Below are 22,046 nucleotides of genomic sequence, written 5' to 3' on the forward strand. Positions count from 1 at the left end.
ACCGAAGTAATCCACCACACCATGATTGCTTTGCGTATCAATTTTCAACAAGGGGCTTGACAGAATGTCAAGCCCATGGAAAATAAAGACAAAAGTGATGCCAAGAGGAAAACCAATGCCCAAAATTCTTACCAAGGCTATTCCAACAACAACAACAATCGATGAAAGGAGAAGGGAGTTTACAAAGGTAAATATAAACTCTCTCCTAAAGAGCTATAAGCTTTTTGTAAGGACCACAAGTTTTTTAAAGCGTGGGGATCAAGGCCATGGTTATCGTCCTTGCCCCAAGAGAATTGCCCACAATGAAACTCCTAGAGCCTATATGTTGAAGCTCCAAAAGAGGATGCTCATTGCCAAGGATTTCTCATTTCTATGCTTGGGAAAAGATGTAAGAGCATGATGCCATAATTTTGTTTGACCCTGGTTCAACTCACAACTTCATATCCACAGAGTTGACCACTAGGCTAGGCATACAAGCCCACGAGATGGGAGATGCATTGAAATCCAATGGAGCTATCAAGGGACAAGACGTCTTAGTTACTTCCTTAATTGGAAAATTAAGGCTTCATGTCCAAAGCTATGTGGACAAAAAGGATTTCTTTATCTCCCCTCTCAAAACATGAGAATGTTATCATTGGGGCACCATGGTTTAACCGCATGGCTTCCAGCATGAAGCTCCTTGAAAGGAGAATCTACTTCACCTACAGGGAAAAGAGCATGTACATAGATGCTAATGAGTCGGGGAACACCATATCCTTGCAATAAAGCAAATCAAGAGGAATTAGATTTGTCTAATTTCCTAAATGGATCCCAAGATGTTTTCATTGATGACATCCCTAGTGAGATACCTCTAAAATGAGGGATGATGACCATGCAATTGAGCTCCTACTAGAAACCTCACTACCTAACAAGCCTCCTTATCAAGTTTCACAAGCTCAACAAGAGGAGATCATGAGGCAAGTGCATGAATTGGTGGAAAAAAGGGATGGTGAGGTCTAGCTCCTCTCCGTTTTTTTCACCATCACTTTTAGTGCAAAAGAAAGACGACACATATCACACGTGTATTGACTATGGATCACTAAATAAGATTATTATCAAAAATAGATTTCCCGTGCCACAGGTAGAAGATCTATTTGATAAGCTACAAGTTTTGGCCTGACACATGCTCCAGACACATTCAAACTCATGATGGATAAAAATCTTCAGGCCATTCAAATTCTCTTGAGGAGTACAAGCGACACCTCCAGGTAATCTTTCAAGCTGTGAGAGAGAATAATCTTTTCATTAATCAAAAGAAAAGTGAATTTTTCCTACAAGAGATTCAATATTTAGGTCACATTATCTCTAAAGATGGCACCCGTATGGATCCAACAAAGTTAGAGATAATAAAAGGATGCCCTAATCCAAGGAATCTACAGGAGGTACGAAGATTCATAGGTATGTGTGCATACTATAGATTCTTCATAGAAAACATTCTCGCTAATAGCAAGCCCATTAGATGACTTAAGAAAAAAGAACGTTAAGTATTCATGGACTGCAAAAGTGCAAGAAGCTTTTGAGAAGCTTAAGGAGAAGCTTATCTCTCAACATGTGCTCACACTATTAGATCTCTCAAAGACATTTGAGGTCCAATGTGATGCTTGTGGTGATTGCCTTGGAGCTATTTTGCTTCAAGAAGGGCATGCCATAACGTATGAGAGTCAAAGACTCAACTCCGATAAGTGAGCGTTGGGCAAATACGAAAAAGAGCTACTAGCTATTCTATATGCCCTAAACACGTGGAAACACTATCTCTTGGGGACTCCATTCATCCTACGAATGGATCACAAAGCCTCAAGAACTTCATGACACAAACCAAGCTCTCCGACAAACAAATGAGGTGGGCAAATTTTCTTTGGCAATTTAAATTTCATATTGCTCACATTGCTGTCAAGCACAATCAAGTGGTCAATGCACTTTCACAAAACAACCAAGGGTAAATGTGGTGTCTATAGCAACTCACAATGATCTACCCTGTATGCTACTAACCAAGACTTTAAATACGTAATTACAGCCTTTGCAATAGGGAAGAAAAAAGAACCATTCACCTTGAAGGATGGTTATCTTGCAAGCAGTAATAGGCTATGTGTTAATCACCCAAACAATACAAAAGTCATGTATGAATCCCATACTTCTCCTTATGGGGGGCAAAGAGGGATTCCATAGTCTACTCTTAGAGGAGTAGAAATGTATTTCTGTTGGTCTGCCATGAAATATAAACATACAAGACTATGTTTCAAAATGTGTGGTATACCAAAAGTTGAAATTTGATCAAGGGAAATAACTTGGATTGTTTCAGTCGATAGGCTTAACAAGACAACACACTCTATGCTTGTCAAAAAGACTATTAAGGCACATCAAATGGCAACCCTCTTCAGATCTCAAATTTTCAAGTATCATGGCTTGCCAGCATCCATAGTGTCAGACAAAGATCCTAGAATGACCAGTAATTTTTGGAAGGGTCTCTTTGAGAGCCTAGGAAGTAGATTAAATTTCTCTTTCGGCCTATCATCCACAAACAAATGACCAAAGTGAAATAACTAATCTAAAGATTCTTGATCTACTTAAAGCCTATGTCATGGAAGTGGATCAACATTATCAATGAGAGAAGTACCTACCTCTTATGGAGTATATGTACAATGACATTGTACATACTTCTATGGGGAAAGCACCTTCCGAGGTTAAAGAGGGAAGAACAAAAGTCCCCTACTACTTAAAGTACATGGGAAGATCTTCACTGCTGATGAATATAGCCGAGAATCACAAGAATCTTTTCCAAATATTAAAGAGGTTATATCCATCTCAAAGCAAAGGCAAAAAGGGCTACTGCTAATAAGCATAGAAGAGCCTTAGCCTTTAAGAAACATGATTGGGTCTTGCTAAAGTTTCTCAAGGCTCATCCAAGGCATACTACGGTGTCGGGGGATATGTGTTCTCTATGTGAGCCGGGCAGGCGTCGGGCCTCTGGCTCTGGGAGGTGTGAAAGAGAGAGAACAAGAACAACAGATGCAACTGACTCTGGCAATCACCGCAATCATCAATTAACTGAATATTACTTTAAGTACAACTTAATCTTTAGCCAAGGCGGGCTGTTAACAACACCATCACTTGGATCAACTGCTAACTAGGAGTTTAAGCTCCCGTTACAGGATTAACCGGGCCATTAACAACACCGGACTTAAAAAAATGCTAATTCCATCTCTAACAGATGACGGTGATGGAAATTTTCCTCATGTCGCTTCATCTGCTTCAAATACCTCGTGGAGTCTGCAAGCTCCAACTTTGCTCACTGCCTCAATCATATAGCTTCAGTAGTTATCAATTATCCTGCTTTGTGCACTTTGCATTGCATCGTGCATTCCTCTTGCTTCTTACCTTGCTTTGTTTATCATGCATGCCTTCTCCTGCTTTCTTCTCTTGCTTTGGTTCAAGACCAAGCTCGCCTTCTCAAGCTTACTCGCTTTGACCTTGACAAGTTTACTTGCCTTTGATTGCTCTGATCTCGGTTGCTTGTTTTATCTCCACCTTGCTTGGAGTGTCCTTTTTCCTCAGCTTGCTCAAGTTTCGAGAGCTACTTGCTCAAGCTCCTTGCTCAAGGACTCTCGTCCAAGCTCTCTAGTGAACCTTATTCTTCTCGGCTTGCTTAAGCTTCAAGAGCTTCCCACTGGCTTCAAGAACTAGCGAGAGAGAGAGAGAGAGAGAGAGAGAGAGAGAGAGAGAGAGAGAGAGAGAGATCCTATAGAGGGAGTTTTTTCCTGTTCTGTGAGCTCTCCCTTCCCTTCTTCTTTCATCGTAGTCTCCTCCTTGAGCTCTCTCATTTTCTTGCAATACTCCTTGGTTTTTATTTTGTTACCCTCCTAATAATAGCGTGTACCCTCTCTTAAGCAGTGGCGTCGGGCGTCACTGACGTGGCGCGGGAATCTAACCTATGATGTGGTAGGGTGGGATTTCGACTAGTGCATAATTCGACGGGACTGGCACCGAAAGGGTTCACCATGGGCTGCTGCTCTAGGCTGCTGCTCAGTCTTCGTTTCTTGCGCGTCGCCGTCGGAGCTCATTCCCCTTCCTCTGCGCCCTGGCCGCCGCCTGTGCACGCCATCCTCTCTTTCTTTCTTTCTTGTTCACACACAAAAACCCTACTAGGTTTTAACCATTGGGCGGCCATGCCCTTGTTCTTTGGGCGGCCTGCTTCTCTCATAAGGGCACCACATTAGACATGCATAGCGGCCAAAGCATTGCCAAGCACAACATATGGTATACATTTTGACCAACTCAGTGCTGCTAAGCACGACGTTTACTCTCAACAGCTCTCAGCTAACAATATCATCGTGAATTTACTTGCCCGTAACAAGGTCCTGAATAGTGCCACATGCCCCCAAGATGGAAGTATAAGTGATCGCATTTGGTGAAAGACATTTCCTTTGCACTCGGTTGTTTATTACTTGTATCATCTTCTCAGATAATGCCAAAATTATCCAGCTCAGTAGTGCCGGCAACAACTAACACCAGCCTCAAGCCTTATTATTTGATCAAGAAAAACTCTGTCTGACGAGCCGTAAATCCCTGTAGACCTCTCAAGCAGCATAAAATGCATACAAACCCTGCTGAGGCTATAAAAACTCCCAGACAGAACACCGACCGAGCGGACTGGACTGGTACAGGGCCGACCCTCGATGAATCTTTATCGGCCAATATCTTGGCGATCGGGACTCCGATCACCGATCTGAAAAGACCGACACGCTCCACAATGTGAGCACTTTAGGCCTGTGCATTCATTTCAATTTTGTCACCTTAGCTGCAATTGCCCAATCCGGTACGGATCTGCAATCGACTTGAACTTTAAACTGCCATAACTTCTTCACGGTAGCTCCAATCGACGAGCCGTAAAGACAGGCTGGTAGAGCACTTCAAGCACTACAGTTCTACATCATAATCTGTCATTTGTTCTCACTTCAAGAATACTCATTATTGGCATCATTAAGGCATATGTTGGCTCTTTTAAGCCGCATATGGCATACATTAATCATTAAACTTGGCCTGCTAACAAGCCTTGATCATTGACCATTAATCAAGTAGGTTTCAAAGAATCTTGATGTGCATTTTTCTGGCAAAGTTTCTTAGCATGGGAGCGGAGTTGCATGACAATGGGCAAAAATCCTATGGGCCACCAAGAGTATTATGCTAAACTAGCAAAAAGATACTATGTTCCTTTTTTAAATTCTTAAGCCAATCAATGAGATGGCTTATCAATTAAAGTTGTCCCAACCATTGGCTCATGCACAATGTTTTCCATGAGAACCTACATAAGCCTTACAAAAAGAGTGCCACCAAAAGAAGCAATAGTTGTTGCAGACCATCCAAAAATCGAAGATCAAGAAGAAGTACTTCAACCTGAGTCCATCCTATGACATGAAGAGAAGGTATTAAGAAACAGTAAGATTATTTGATGATATCTTATTAAGTTTAAGAATTATTCTTTTCTAGATGCTAGATGGATGCAAAGAACCTAGCTTAAGGATAATATGAACCTTGTCAATTCTTACAATGATGCACTAGAGTAAGCATATGAAAATGCATTTTAAATGAAAAATGTTTTTGTCTTATAAGACTAGATCTCTTTTTATTGTGCACAAATTTAAATAGTATGCATGCTTAGAATCATGTTTTTGATGATGACGTCTCCCAAAAACCAAGTAGAACTTATCACTCTACTTTGGAAGAATGACATGGACTAAAGAGAAGACATGCTTGCGGCAACTACGTCTTCCAAGCACCAAATGGATTAGTCATCCATCTTGGAATGATGCCGAAGGGTAAAAAGTAAACAAATAGTGATCCTGGAGAATCCCTCAAGGTCTCTATTCACTTGGTTTTGACCCGTGCGCTGAGTTCATAACAAGTCACGTGATGAGAGTTAGAACCAGGCAAATAGGGGCCTGAAGAATCCCCCATTGGCCCTATTTGCTTGCTTTTGAACCATGTGATTCAACACACCACATGATGAGAGTCAAAACCAAGTAAATAAGGGCATGAGGAATCCCCCAAGGCCCCTATTCTCTTGGTTTTGATCCAAGTGATAACGTTAGTAGAATTCACGTTGTACCTATGTCCATTTGGCACATATGGGCTAGAACATTGTATTAAATGGTATCAACAATAGATATCTAGGCCCACCCACTCATTATGCCCAAACATAGCATTAAATGAACAACTATAGCCTTGCACGCTCACGCAAGAAGTTATTATTCCAATTATGCCCTGAACCTCACAACTTTGCATGGAGAATATCAACTAGTTTGTACGATTTGTAACTATGCCAATTTTGGTGTTACGAGCCTTCTAATCTAACCCTAATGACTACTCACAGCCCTTGAAGTTTTGTGCCGATTGTGCCCTAACCCCATGATGCAGTTGCTTCGGTGCGCACAGAGGTGAAACACACATGTAGAGGAGAGCGACCTGGGAGGGGATAGAGAGAGAGAGAGAGAGAGAGAGAGAGAGAGAGAGAGAGAGAGAGACTATCTCTGCAATATCCAATGGCACTGAGGTGGATGGTGATGCGGAAGGTAACAACCTCAAAGCTTCGGAGGTTGCTGAGAGCAAGATCGCAAAAAGGTGACGAGGGTAGATGGCAACAGGGAAGTAACAGACTCAATGCTTTGGAGGTCGCTCAGTGCATTATCGCAAGAGGTGTCCAGGGAGGAAGATCACAGAAGACGAAAAGGCAAGGGTGATCTATTTCTCCTATCTGGAGATGACGATGGAGATTGCAATGATGATCGGTTTATGATGCCAAACGGTAACTTAAAAAAGGCACGTGGGTTGTGCTCACAAGGAGAACCGATTTGGGAGTAATAAACGGGTGCTGATTCTCATGCAATACGATCAACTAGCCACAATCAAATTAGTAATGATGCTCATTAAAGAGGCGCATGGTCCTAACTTAGAGGTAGTTACCCCCGCCAAACATTTCAACTCTACCCTCGCCCCAACTGAGCATTCATTTAGTGTGCAAACAGTAAAATCATGAGTGCTCTTTTCCATCTTTTCGCATCCTCTTCTGCCTCTCTGGTGCTCCCATCTTGCCTAGCATTTTAACTCTACCCCCACACCGGTGCTACATAGTGAGAAAACTCCCGCTTGTGATCCCAACCCACTTTTCGCATCCTTTTCTTCCTCTCTAGTGCTCCCATCCGTCTTTCTATGTCTTGTTTTGCAGTGCTTTGTTGACACAGATCTCTACACACAATGTAGAGGTATACTATTATTATTTTGTGCAGCTCCATTTTGTGAGGTCAATACCAAGCAAATAGGGGCGGGAGAACTGTGTTCGATGCTCCTCTTTGCTTGGTATTGACCATCATTGCTTGGAGCCCCTTTTGTGAAAGAGACATTCACTCATAGAATGTGGTGTGGTTTCTATTTATGTTGTTTGTAGAGATAGCTTGTGAAAAGGCCAAGCCTAGGAGAGTGATAGTGAGCGAACTAGAAGACCCCATGGCGCAGATCTCTACACACACTAAAGAGATATGCTATTATAGTTTTGTGCAATGTTATTTTGTGAGGTTAGTACCAAGCAAATAGGGGTAGGAGAACCATGTTTGGTGCTCTTTTTCACTTGGTACTGACCATTGTCTCTTGGGGCCCCTTGTGTGTGAACGGGACATTTGCTCATAATGTGGTGCGGTTTTGATTTATGTTGTTTGTAGAGATGGCTCATGAAAAGGCCAGGTCCAAAAACCCCTGTAAATTTGCATGTCTATGTAGATTGGGAGTTTTGGTGCTGATTTGCACCGCCAGATGGAAATACACTTGATGCGGGTGCCGGGCATCACTTATCTATGATAGAGGTTCCTCACCCGTGCATGCCAAGAAAAAGTTGCCGGTAGATCATTGGTAAAGTTGGTACCGAACAAATTTGAAGCCGATGTCGCCTTTGACGCCAGATGGAAGCCCTTCCCAGGTATGAGTGCTCAAGAGATGTGGTAGTCGCTGAAGTCGGTGCCAAAACCGATGCCAAATGTAAAAAAAAACCCGGGTCGATGTTGAAAAGTGAAACCGACGTCTCCTTTTGCCACCTGATAGAAGCAATTGCCGATGTCCGGAAGAGCGTCGAAGCCGAGAAAGAATCATCCGAAAGATGCTCTGTCTAGCTGAATGTCAATGAGAAATCACCAAAGTCAAGGTCGTCGATACTCGAAGGCCAAGCTGAGCTATGTCTTCACCTGTCTCTCAAGCTCTCTTGCTTGCTTTTTTTTGCTCTATCTCTCAAGATCTCTGGCGGTGAGAGAAACTTCTCTCTCTCTCTCTCTCTCTCTCTCTCTCTCTCTCTCTCTTTGTGAGAACAATGCCTTGCACACAAGTGTAAGCATTGGCGTATGCACAAGAACACCATCAGCCAAGGGAGGAGAAACAAGCTGCTCAAGTTGACTAGATGGAATGAAACTGTCACTGTCAAACTGAGAGCAATCGCTGTTCAAGTCCCAACCTTGCGAATCCATGGCCTACAATGTACAATAAGCAAGTAGATCAGCTCACAATAACATAGTAGCAGGATTCCCAATCTCTCTTCAACTGGCCCCTCTTTCTCGCACACATGCAGACACACAATTGAACACTTGTTCAACAAGCAATTGAACCGACTGACGAGCTGCAGAAAGTTTGCCGAGATGGGAGGAGTGTGGGACTTGCTTGGTTCTCCTTGCTTGAGTGCTTCAAGCCTTCAAGACTCTCTCTGTCTGCACAACACGATAGCTCACGACCCAATTCAGATCTTGACTCAGAGGAGTGTGCGTGTGTGGTTATGCTCCAAGCTTTTACTGTTTGCTTGATTTAGTGTGCTGCTCTCAGCCCGTCGGTCGAGTCCGTCTGATGTTGCTTGGATTCAATTTTCATTAAGCTCTTCAATTGCTTTGATGCCTTGCTGCGAAATGGCCAACTCGTTATCTTCAATCTTGCTCTCACTCTACAGAGGTGCTCTTACAAGCTTTCAATCAATTGCTCACTGCCACTGTTCGACTTCACCCGATCTGTTACAAGTTTTCCACTTGTAAGATTCACTTTCATTTGCACCACTCTGAGCTTTTCTTTCAATGCTGAGCTTTGATTTCTTGTGTTCTTTGCCTGCTACGAGCTTTGATTCACCTGCGGATCCACCAAAGCTCTCTAAGATTCCATGCTCGACTGGGATTGCTACTACGCAGATTAGCCGGGGATGTTGACAAGCTCCTTGATCTCTGATACCACTTGTGGGGAAGCTATGGTTAGTGAAAGAGAGGGAAGAAGAGGAGGAGGAGGAGATGAACACACAGTATTTGGTGGAGCTTGGAGAAGAGCACTTCTTCCTCCTTATTCTTTCCATATAACCAAAGAATATGAGATAGGCATTCGGCCACCTGCCACTGGCCTGAAACCTAACACTCTTGTTCTTCATTTTTTTCTAGGGAAAATTACCAAAATACCCCTCTAATTTGTGGAAATCCCCAATATACCCCTCAAATTTCAAAAATTTCCAAAATACCCTTGTATCTATTTTCGTTGGATCTTCAAGATTTTCTAATCTTTATTCTTGTTTGACAATTGAGATCGTTTTTGAGTGCTGAGCATGTAATTTTTTGTAGATTACCTCGCAAAAAAAAGGCACTTATGTCTAAAAATAATGAAGGAATTCATCTCCAAAGCCTACATAACCAACTCAAATAGCTTCTTGTATGGTAGACAATCGCTCTTCTTATGAAAAGCTACAAAAAAAATTGTTTTTGGAGAAATTTACTCTCACAACCAGGGGTATTTTGGGAATTTTGAAAAATTTGAAGGGCATTTTGGGAATTTATGACAAATTATGGGGGTACTTTGGGAATTTTTGAAATTTGAGGGGTATTTTGGGAATTTCCACAAATTAGAGGGGTTATTTGGTAATTTTCCCTTTTTTCTATTTGCTATAGTTACATGAATATCTAGAGTCTTGGGTCATGTGGGTGAGAGAGAAGGATGTTTCCATGGTCTTGGAAAGATCAACAAACCAAATGATCCAAACTCTCCTCTAGCACCAAACCTAGATGATCCTAACTCTCCTATGTCAAACCCAAATAATAGAGACTCTCCTATGCCACCAAATAAAGGTAGAGCCACCAAGGGTGTAGATACAAAGAAAAGGAAGGACAAGAAGAAAAGCCATACAAAGAAGAAGAGACATGCAAAGAGCCCTACAAAGAGCTTTCCAAAGAAGAACCATTCAAAGAAGAGCCCTGCCAAAAGAAAGAACTCTACCAAGAAGAAGAGCCCTGCAAAAGGAAAAGCAAAAGTATGTATATTTGTAAAATGTAATGATTACAACATTGAACTCCGCTTTTTTCAAGTGGCTCAAATACAACTCTTTTTGGGGGGAGACATGAGGTTGAATTATCCATTCCTTTAGTCCAAAATCTGGAGCAATTTTCCTCAGAATTGAGAGGAACCCAACTACCTAACTTGCTTCTCCGTCTCTATGGTCATAGCCCAAAACTAATGACTGACGAAATAGTTGGTATTAGATAGATAGAGTTTGGGCTTACTTTACTGTACCAAATGATATTATCACCAATATGGAAAGTTTCTTTGGTACTGCAACCTTCTCCAAGTACAGTATCCAGTTCAAGCATATACAATATTCTGTTAACACTAGAATGGTAGCATGACACTTTTATGTCCTTGGACACTTTTGTGTCCAGTTAAGTGACCATTTTGCTTGAATTATTTGAAGAGTATGAAAATGAATTTCTAGGTGCTATATATCCACAAAGCTGCCTTATGAGTTGAAAAAAACTTGACATTTTTTTTAGAGTATCGATTTCATCATTAATCTATCTCTTGCACAACATTTTTGAACTTAAATTGTGTGAAAAAACGGGTCCTGTTTTTGGCCTTTTTTCAATTTTCTGCAACTATACCACTCTAAACTTCATGTTTGTGAGGTTTAGATTGCTAGAGGATAATCCTTCATAGTTCTCAACATGTTTTGATGCTTGTAGGGAGAGCTAAGTGTCAAAATTGAAAGTTATGACCAACTTACAAGAATTGAATAATGCTGTTTTTTGGCCAAAATTAGCCCTTTTATGATTTTTTTGGTGGCTTTCTTGATATCCAAATTCAATTTTGATTGTGTAAGTGTAATGTATAACATAAAGCTAATCTTCCTTGAGTTTTGGGGGACCTAATACGCTATATAGCATAGTATATGATGATGGTTGAGTTTTTTGATTGCTGAAGAATACGAGACATTTTAGAGTAGCAATTATAACTTTCTCAATATTGCTAGTTTCTTTAGGCCAATTTGTGTGTATTTGTAGGTAGTAACCATATCTAATCATAAACTACAAACTTGGCTAGATATTGAGTAGTTTCTATGGGTTTCTAGAGGTCATAATGCTCAACCCAGTTTTTTCATGTTTGTTGTATTTAGCACTTTATCATTGCCCCCAAGGTTCCACTTAGTAAGAGATCCATATTCTTTTGACATGCTCCATGGCTCCTTTTGAATCCAAAGGTCCAAAGGAAACTAAGAAAACATGTATATAGTATCTGTATTGAGCGTTGTCGTGCAGCTTCGCTCCTATGCCAAGAAAGATGCCAAAAAAATGCACATCAAGTTTGTTTGAAGCTTATATGTTTAATGAACAGTGATTAAGGGCTGGTTGCAGGCCAAGTTCAATGCTGAGTGTATGTCAAATGCGGCTGAAAGGGCCAAAACATGCCTTAATGATGTTAAAAAGTGTTATGCTTGAAGTGAACATGGATGGGGTATTGTGCCCTAGAACTACAGTGCTCGATGTGCTTTACCGGCTTGTCGTTACGGCTCGTCGATTGGAGCTACGACGAAGAAGTTATGGCAGTTTAAAGTTCAAGTCGATTGCAGATCCGTAACCAGATTGGGCAACTGCAGCTGAGGAGACAGAGTTGAAATGAATGCATGGGTTTGAAGTGCTCACTTTGTGGAGCGCGTCGATCTTTTTAGATCAGTGATCTGAGTTCCGGTTACCAAGATATTGGCCGGTAAATATGCACCGGGGGCCGTTTCCGTACCACTTCGGTCTGCTCGGTCAATGAGCTGCAGCCGAGATTTTATAATGCAAAAGAGTAAGTGCTCAAAGAGAATCTGTCCAAAATGTTATCTCTGCAATGCATTGCTAAGCAGGGTATACTGCCACCAGCGGCACTACAACAGTTTACATGTACGCCAAATTTGGTGTACATCTCATAAAGTACAAAAAAGTGCTTGAAGAGCTTCATGTTCGGAATACGATCTCTTGGAATTCATTGATTGCGGGATAAACCCAACAGAGGCAAGGCCAAGAAATTGGCTATTTTAAGCACATGCAAAATCAATTACTTATACTTGCATCTTAATGGGCTGTGGCAATGTCCGCAACACTAAAATGGGCAACAAAAACTCACGATGATAATGTTAGTCGGTGCCTACTGTGGAGGAAGTTGTTGAGCTTGGTGATGATTTTCTCAATATGTGCAATTGTGGCGCCTTTACAAAAGCATGATATGCATGTCAAATGTGGTGCCCTCCACTATGGAGCTATGGCTGCCCAAGGCAAAGGCCGCCTGAGTTCAAAATGGCCGCCCAAGGCAATGGGGTGCCATTAAAAAGGGCCGCCCATTTAAACAATGGGCACCCTAATTGTAAAGGGTGTGAAGAGAAGATAAGCAAGGCGAGCTGAGCCGTAGCGGTAGCGAAGACAACAGCATTTTCGCTCGTGCCGGCAAGTAGATTGCTCGGATGGCCCCGCCACAGAGATGAAGAATGCTCAGGGCCTCCTCGCGCTCAATTTCGGAATTAGTCGCATCGAATTCCGTGCTACTCGCCCCGTCAGCTGCCACGTCATAAGGAAGGTACCCATTAGCGATATCGCTAATGGGTAGGTGTTTTTTTTAGCAAGAAGGGAGGCCCATGCAAACTAAACAAGTGATAAAATCACAAGGCCTGCCTACAAGATAAAAGATAAGAAACTATATGAGAAGTGCATAAGGTAAAACATGAGCAAGTATATGAAGTGTATGTAATGGCTAGGAAATTTGTATAGCGAATAGCGTTTACCAACAAGTGATAAAACCACAAGGCCCGTCCTTGGAGAATATCTTCTAAAAGAGGACGAAACAACAATAAAAAAAATTAGAGAAAATTACCAAAAGACCCTTGTAATTCGTGGAAGTTTCCAAAATACCCCTCAAATTTCAAAAATTCCCAATGTACCCCTATTATATTGGCCAAAAAATTCCCAAATGCCCTGAGTTTTTTCTCAAATTTCCCTAATTAACCTCACAAACATCTCTTAAAACATTTCTTTTTGCAGCTCCTCGTAGGAAGAGTGGTTCTTATCAAAAGAAGACGATACCACTAGGATTTTAGATGGTAATTGAGCTTTTTCATATGAAGTTGTTCATCATTTTGAATGCATATGGATCTATTTTTGAGCTTATTGGTGAAAATTCTTGTCTAAAATGCTAAAAGATAGATCCCCATTGTGATAAACATTACACTATGCAAAAATTGGGACAATTCCATCCCAAAATGAAGCAAGGGTATATTGAAACTTTTTGAAATCTCAAGGTTATTTTCAAAATTTCTACAAATTTTAGGAGTATTTTGGTAATTTGCCCTTAATTTTAAGAGTAGCCAGTATGTTCTCCAACAATTTCAACTTTAGATGAAACAAGTGATATCCTCTCTACTCAAGACTAAGCTGTGGTGACGGCCACTGCTCATGATAGTGCATCTGTCTTGCTTGGAAGGGAGAGAATCTTCAAGAATACTATTGGTGAACTGAGAGGGCCTTGGACTAGGGTCCTGGTGGTGGACCAGGTCTGATTAATGATGATGTTGGTGATGCCAATCCTTATTTATGAGAGTGTGAAGGTAGAGGAAGCTAATGCCAAGGATGGCACCGTGCTAGATCCCTCCATTGAGAACCAGGAGTTTCAAAAAGTTCTCACAATTATTCAAGATGCCATTAAGAAAGACCCGAAACAAAATGAAGCACACACTTGTGGGTATTTTTAAAGAGACTTACCACTGAAGTGCACCACCTTTACCAAATGCAAACTAATGAAACTAATATTATTTGCAATTAATGTGAATGACTCAGTGACCAAAAGCAAGTTTGACAATCTTTATGGTTGTGTCATCATTCCTTGCTTGATCATTTCTAAGCACTATAGATGTCATGATTGGTGGGAAGGTCGTTGTTGTCTGACTATGGTGATGTTGGCAAACGTTGTGCTTCAGCCATTAAAGCTCAAGTAGTAATCACTGAGATTGCAAGCTCTCATGGAGGGTTTGCATGTCTTGATATTAGAGGATGTGGTTGAGGCTCTAGATTTTTTGTAACCACTACTAGAAATTAGGATTTTATTATGGCTAGCTACATGAGAAAGACAAAGAACAACACTACTATCTGCAACATTGATAGACATGCATGGTTTGAAGACTTACCTGGGGCCTCAAACTGATCACTGGATCCTCTCTAAAACAAAATCGGAAATCATTGTGCTGGCAGGAGGGTATCATTGTGCTCGATCCTCCCTGAAAGAAAGATGGGCATCATTGTGCTGACATAGGGACATTGATGAATTTGAGACATGCACTAGGCACCCCAGCACTTACGTGTCCATAAGTCAGCACTCCAACAAATGGGCTCACTTCTAGGACACCAGAAGGCTCTAGTTGTCCCTTATGCCATTCTCCAACCATGTCATATTTCATGATGAACATGCCATGTCACATTTCATGATGAACATCTGGTCTATTTCCCTCATTTCAAACACAAGATTGTCCCAATCAACATCAGATATGCTATCAGCGTCCCTCTGAAACGAACACAACAATTGGGAAAGATCAACCATGTCACATTTCATGATGAACATCTGATTTGGTCTATTTCCCTCATTTCAAACCCAAGATTGTCCCAATCAACATCAGACATGCTATCATCGTCCCTCTGAAATGAACATAACAATTGGGAAAGACCGACGACTTTGGAATCTAGATGATGTAGCCACATGCATCTACAGCAATCGGTCACACAAGCACACATGCACCCGTCTTTGAACATACATGCATGGTACCATTTGCTTTTAGCTTGAAGATGGGAAAAATTCCTAGAGACTGAGCTGTCAGTTGAATTGAAAGATAAATGGGGCATCTATTTTCCTAAGTCACCAATTCTAGGCTGTGAAAACTCATTGTGTCACCTTTAAAGCTACCGAAGTAGACATCATAGACCTTAACTAGAAACATGCATATTAGAGATCTGCAACAATGTTACTGAGATAATAAATATCCAAGAGACTTGAACTGCCACGAAACAAGGGTATCCTCTTCCAAAATGAACCACATACTTGCATCCATGCATACATACATATGCTGTCAAGAAAAGTCGATGACAGTGTTGGGGCGCATGGTCCACTACATAAACTTGGACACTGGCGTAGACTAGTCTAGAGAATCATACTTTAGAAGTACATTGAAGTGATTTGTACAAGAGAGATAATACTTCTACAATAACCTCATCCGACTTTCTATAATTTGAGATGTGTTGATGCCATGCTCCTTCACAAATCTGGTGACTACTCAAATGGAGTTGTGGAATGAAAGGAAGCCTGGCACATATGCCAAGCAAGTATTATATGTGTTTTTCCCAAGCATCTGAACGAGAAGGTTGTTGCACTGCATCTGGCCAAGCTTGGTACCAAGCTAATCAAATTGTCCAAGGATCAAGCTGCTTACATCAATGTTGATGTGGAAGGCCCTTACAAGCCGACAGACATACTTGATTTGATTAGAGTAGGGCAAGCCTAAACTTGAACAGATTCAAGCCGCACCTGGCTTGCAGCACTTGTATGGGGGCTTTAGGATTGCAGAGATAGAGCACAAAGGTTGAGCAGAGAGAGGAGTTGGAGGTTGAGGAGGTTGGTGAAGGTTAACTATAGAAAGAACCAACCTTCACCATAAAACCCTGGCTTAGCATAATTCTCGGCCAAATCAGGATGCAAATAAATATAAGCAAATTTATCAAGCATATCTGAAAGGACATCTGCAGTGAGCATGCAGTATGAGCTCCAAGCTGTGCACAACAGTGATCTTGCATAAATGAAATTGAACTGCAAGTACTTAGAAGTGCAAGAGAATGAAAGCAAGACACGTAAAAAGTGTACGAGCATCACCCAGCACTAGTCGGAGATCAATACAATGAGCAACGGGCCAGGAGGGTTGCAAGCACATGCAAAGAGAAAAAACCCCACATTGCAGATGCTCCATGGTTTGCTTCAAGAACCGAAACACAATATGAGCGCTCAATCGCAACGTTATGGGAATCCTAACTTACCAACTTACCCTTGAATGCAATCCCTCTGCCCAATGAAAATAGGACACTTGATGAGACCCATACATTCAAACACAGATTATATATCACCACTCATGAACAATGAAGGGAACGTGGGCTTTATTTTCTTCACTGCCTTGCTTGCCTGCCATGCTCGTCTCTTTGCAGACAAATGGTCTTGCTGCGTATTTCAGAAACGCATGACTGCTCTTGTTTCAAACTGCGCTTGTGCCTGGCTGTTGCGTTCATCATGTACATTTTCTTGTGAGCTCATTGCTGCTATTTCAACGATACATGGAAACTGTTGGGGTATAAAGCCCAATGTGGTCGCCCAGGTAAGTGGGCGGGCCGCCAGGTATGTACACATATTCTTTTGTAAAAACCTAATAAGAACTCACTATTCTCTACACATTATAGTAGAGCGAGTTCACCATATCGTCGTGCTCTTCTTCTCGCACTCTCTCTCGCGTCGCACTTCCGCTCGTACTCCTTCAACCGGTATCAGAGCTCAGATCGAGGCTCAGGGCAGCACTGCAGGAGGCTAGAGTCACCAACTCAGATTGGAGTGAAATTCGACAGGCAAAGACACGGCCCCAAATCTCGTTCATTCTGAGGTCATCTCGGCCACCGTTTGGCTTCAACAAAGGTCTGCGCAGGCCATTTTCGACTACGTGGTCTCGACGGGTGCAGATCCGACTCTGCAAATTTGGGGTTTTCAGCCTACGACTGCAGGTGCTGAGGATATCGACACTCCCAGAGTGTTGATTTGTGGCTGTCTACACATCGAAGGACGGCTCACAGTTCTTGGAGGTGTGTCACATACGACACGGGTGCATCTACACACAGACTGTAGGCGACATCCACTAGTTCATCAGGTAGCTTGTGTTTGCTGCTTGATATTCCAGATTTCATGCTGACATTGCAGGTACTTCCAAATGGGATGTATTGTCAGAGATGATGTATGTTTGTTGAGGGTTTGCTGGCTATGAGTCACGCAGCAAACAACCGCCGCAGCGGTTACATCATATAGTGGGAAATTTGTGGATGTATGACTTTGTGGGAAGTCTATGTACTATCAGATTTACTGCAGCCTTTGTTGAGGGTTGAGTGAGGTTTTATTGAGCTGGGGGATTCTCGAATGTTGAGATCCTTTCGGTGATACAGGTCTTGGAGCGATCCCTCGAGCACCCTTAGATAGGCAGCTAGGATGTATTGACTGTGAGTTAGACAGTTGGGATTGCATCTTTGCTTTGCTGCCGTTGAGGCATTGTCACAGTCTATGCTTACAGGACAGTGACAGGACAGTACAGGTGCAGGACAGGTTTACCCGCAGCTTACAGTGTCAGAGAGACAGTGTTTTTTGAGCTGTTTTTTGGTCTGTTTTTGAGTACACCAGATCCATTTTACAAAGGAGACTCTGCCAAAATTTATGCAGAATCTGAAGCTGTCTTGGTTCATTTGACAGGTAGATATTGGTTCAGAGGTCAGTTTACAAGGGAAACTCTGCCGAATTTTTCCCAGAAAAGTAAACTACTGTGAAGCATAGCTATGGCTGGATCACAGGACACTGCTCTTTACAATATCAAGAAGCTGGATGGAACCAATTTTCCATTGTGGAAGAAGCAGATTTGGCACGTGTTGGTACAAAAGAAGCAGATAAAACCTATAAAGCTCAAGGGGATAAAACCACAAGATATGGACGAAGATGAATGGAGCGAAATGGATGAATTGGCACTTTCTACCATTATGCTGACTTTGGCAGAAAGAGTTTACTTCAATGTAGCAGACGAGATGTCGGCTTATCAAGCATGATTAAAGCTGAGTGAAGCAGAGTGCAGCTTCACAGGTATACTGGCTTAAGAAGCTTGTTGACTTGAAGATGAAAGAAGGGACACCTATGTCCAATCATCTGAATGAATTCAACACAATCTATAGTCAGTTGTCAGCTCAAGGTGTCAAGTTTGATGAACCTGTTAGAGCTATGTTCCTGCTGATCACATTGCCGGAAAGTTGGGACACTTTTCACACAGCTTTGAGTAATTCTGCACCTCCAGATGGTTTGAACATAGCAGGTGTAGAAGGAAGTCTGCTTACTGAAGAAACCAATAGAAAGACAATGGACAAAGGCAAAGGAACAGCCTTAGTTGTCAGGGGAAGGACCAAAGAAAAGTACAAAGGTGGAAAGAGGAATCAGTCTCGTAGCAAGTCCCGCAGTGCTAAAGGCAAGAGTGACACAGAATGCTACCATTGTGGCAAGAAGGGTCACATGAAAAGAGATTGCAGAGAATGGAAAGCAGAAAAAGGCAAAGAGAAAGCTGAAGACCATGGTGAGAAGAACAAGTCCTCAGTGAAGATTCAAGAAATAAATGTGACAAACATTGTTGCAGAGGATGATAGTCTAGTGTCAGGAGACATCTACTTCTTGAAGAATACAATGGACTCAGCTCTTCTTACATCATCTGATGAAATGAACTGAGTGACTGGATTATAGACTCAGGGGCATCACTTCATGTGTCTCCAAACAAGGAGTGGTTTACCTCTTATGTGACCACTAAAGATCATGTTCGGCTAGGCAATGGGCAGACATGTGAGATCTTAGGTGTTGGAGATGTTCAATTGAAGTTTCAGAATGGCTCTTCTTTCACGCTGAAGAATGTGAGACATGTTCCCGCAATTACAAAGAGCTTGATCAGCACAGGTTTACTTGATGATGCTGGCTACGTCACCACTTTTGGACAGAACATGTGGAAGATATCCAAGGGTTCTATGACAGTAGCACATGGAGTAAAGTCTGGAGGACTTTACATGATTTATGTATCAAATGTCTCTAAAAATGTAATCAATGTAACTGAGCAGCCGAACGTTTCTTTGTGGCATAGCCGGTTAGGACATATGTCCAAGAAGGGAATGGAAATCTTGTCTCATTCTGGTTATTTGCCTGGCTTTTCATTTAATGATTTTGAATTCTGTGAACATTGTCTGTATGGTAAGCAAACACAATAGCCACATAAGCATAGAAGCAGTAGAAGAGATACACAGTTGGCACTTGTTCATAGTGATTTGTGTGGACCTATGCCTAACCTATCTCTAGGGGGAGCTTCTTACTTTATGACATTTATAGATGATTACTCGAGGAAAGTATGGGTTTACTTTCTCAAGCACAAGGATGAAGCGTTTAGTGTTTTCAAAACGTTTGTGACACTTGTGGAGAATCAAAGTGGCAAGAAGCTTAAATGCTTACGCACTGACAATGGTGGAGAGTATGTTTCAAAGGCCTTTCAGGACTTTTGTGAGTCAAAAGGTATAAAATGTGAACTTACTGCTCCTTACAATCCTCCTCAAAATGGTGTTGCTGAGAGGATGAATAGGACCATACAAGAGAAGGTCAGAAGTATGTTGTCTAATGCACAGCTGCCAAATGGGTTTTGGGTTGAAGCTGTATCAACAGCTGCTCATCTTGTAAATAGATCTCCTAGCAAGGTTTTGCAGAAGGATTCAGTGCCAGAGATGGTATGGTCAGGCAAAATGCCCTCATACAAGCATCTCAGAGTCTTTGGCTGTGAGGCATATACTCACGTTCCAAAGGAATTTAGGAACAAACTTGAGCCAAAGAGTAGAAAGTGCATCTTTCTAGGCTATGGTAATTCTGGTGAGATGGGGTACAGACTTTGGGATCCCGAATCCAGAAAGGTTGTCCGCAGCAATGATGTTCACTTTAATGAATCCAAATATCATTCTAAACCAGAGAGGGTTGAGGAGATTAGAAGAGTTGTCTTCCAAGAAGATGGACCTGCACATGCACGACAAAATGTCAGGGCTCAAGAGGAGCAAGGACAGGATAGAGTGGAACCACAGGTTGTGGCTAAGCCTGAGCCACCTGTTGTGCGTAGATATGCACGTGTCGCGCGACCTCTTGATAGGTTTGTTCCATCTATGAACTATGTCATGTTGACTGATTGCAATGAGCCTTCATGTTACAAGGAAGCAGTGCAAATGAAGGACTCCGGGAATTGGCAATTGGCCATGCAGTCAGAGATGACAGCTCTGCATAAAAACAAGACATGGAAGCTAGTTAAATTACCACAGGTCAAAAAGGATCTACCTTGTAAATGGGTTTACAGGTATAAGATCACCGCTCATGATAGTCCGCCAAAGTACAAAGCAGGGCTTGTTGCCAAGGGCTTTAAGCAAGAACAAGGCATTGACTTTGATGAAGTCTTCTCTCCGGTGGTCAAGATGACTACATTGAGATGTTTTCTTGCATTGGTTGCCATATTAGATTTGGTGTTGCACCAAATGGATGTCAAGACAGCGTTCTTGCATGGTGATTTAGATGTGGAAATTTACATGCAGCAGCCAGAAGGGTTTGTTGAGAAAGGCAAGGAAGATTGGGTATGCCAGTTGTTAAAGAGTCTTTATGGCTTAAAACAATCACCGAGGGCATGGTACCATAAATTCCACAAGTTTATGCTTTCTCAAGGCTACAAACGTAGTGAGTTTGATCACTGTCTATATACAAAGAAGGCTAAGGATGGTAGTTGGCTGATCCTTATTTTGTATGTGGATGACATGTTGATTGCTGGCAAGCACTTGGAAGAAATTTCAGCTTTGAAGTCAAAGATGGCAAAATCATTTGACATGAAAGACATGGGTGAGGCAAGTCATATACTTGGTATGCGCATTGAGAGAGACAGATCAAAGAAGTTGATTTGGTTATCTCAAACAGAGTATATTGACAAGGTTTTGCAACGTTTCAATATGGAGAAGGGAAAGGCACTAAGTGTTCCATTGCCACCATATGTGAAACTTAGCAAACAAGATTGTCCTGTGTCTGAGGAAGAACAGGCTGAAATGGATAAGATTCCATATGCGTCTGCAGTGGGTAGTTTGATGTATGCAATGATTGCTACTCGCCCAGACATTGCATTTGCAGTGGGAGTAGTAAGTCGATACATGTCAAACCCAAGCAAGAAACATTGGGAGGCAGTGAAAGGAATATTGAGATACCTGAAAGCTACAAAGAGTATGCGTATATGCTATGGGAGTCAGGAGCTAAGTGTAAAGGGTTTTATAGTCTCAGATTATGCAGGTGACATAGACAACCGAGGCGAAGGTCTACGTCAGGGTATGTCTTTACATTGGCTGGTGGAGGAGTATCATGGAGTTCTAGATTACAAGATTGTGTTACTCAGTCTACTACAGAGGCTGAATATGTTGCAGCATCAGAGGCATGCAAAGAATCAATTTGGCTTAATCGACTAGTAACAGATTTGGGAATCAAAGAAGAGATGCCTGTGTTATATTGTGATAGTCAAAGTGCTATACAATTGGCTCGCAATCCAGTTTATCACTCAAAGACAAAGCATGTGGATGTGAAGTATCATTTCATCAGGGAAATGCTCGAGGATAAGCAACTTCAGCTTGTCAAAGTTCACACCACAGAAAATCCTACTGATCTAGTTACAAAAGGACTTCCCTCAGAGAGCTTTGCGCATTTTCGCAAGCAGTTAGGTGTAGGGTAGTACATCACTTCTCTACATCTCTTGTATATTAGCTTGTATAGTAGCTTCTCTCACACTTAAAGTACCACATTGGACTTTAAGTGGGAGGTTGTTGGGGTATAAAGCCCAATGTGGTCGC

General features: G+C 41.9%; 2 pseudogenes; one reads left to right on the top strand and one right to left on the bottom strand.

The window, feature by feature from the left end:
- The first annotated feature begins 12,822 nt into the window (after positions 1–12,822).
- LOC147431084 (adenosylhomocysteinase pseudogene) lies at positions 12,823–14,535 on the top strand (annotated as a pseudogene).
- Positions 14,536–16,265: 1,730 nt separating this feature from the next.
- On the bottom strand, positions 16,266–16,773 carry LOC147431085 (uncharacterized; annotated as a pseudogene).
- Positions 16,774–22,046: the final 5,273 nt, after the last annotated feature.

The sequence above is a fragment of the Adiantum capillus-veneris genome, chromosome 21 (genome assembly GCF_014529385.1).
Source record: "Adiantum capillus-veneris isolate H3 chromosome 21, ASM1452938v2, whole genome shotgun sequence".
Lineage (NCBI taxonomy): Eukaryota > Viridiplantae > Streptophyta > Polypodiopsida > Polypodiales > Pteridaceae > Adiantum > Adiantum capillus-veneris.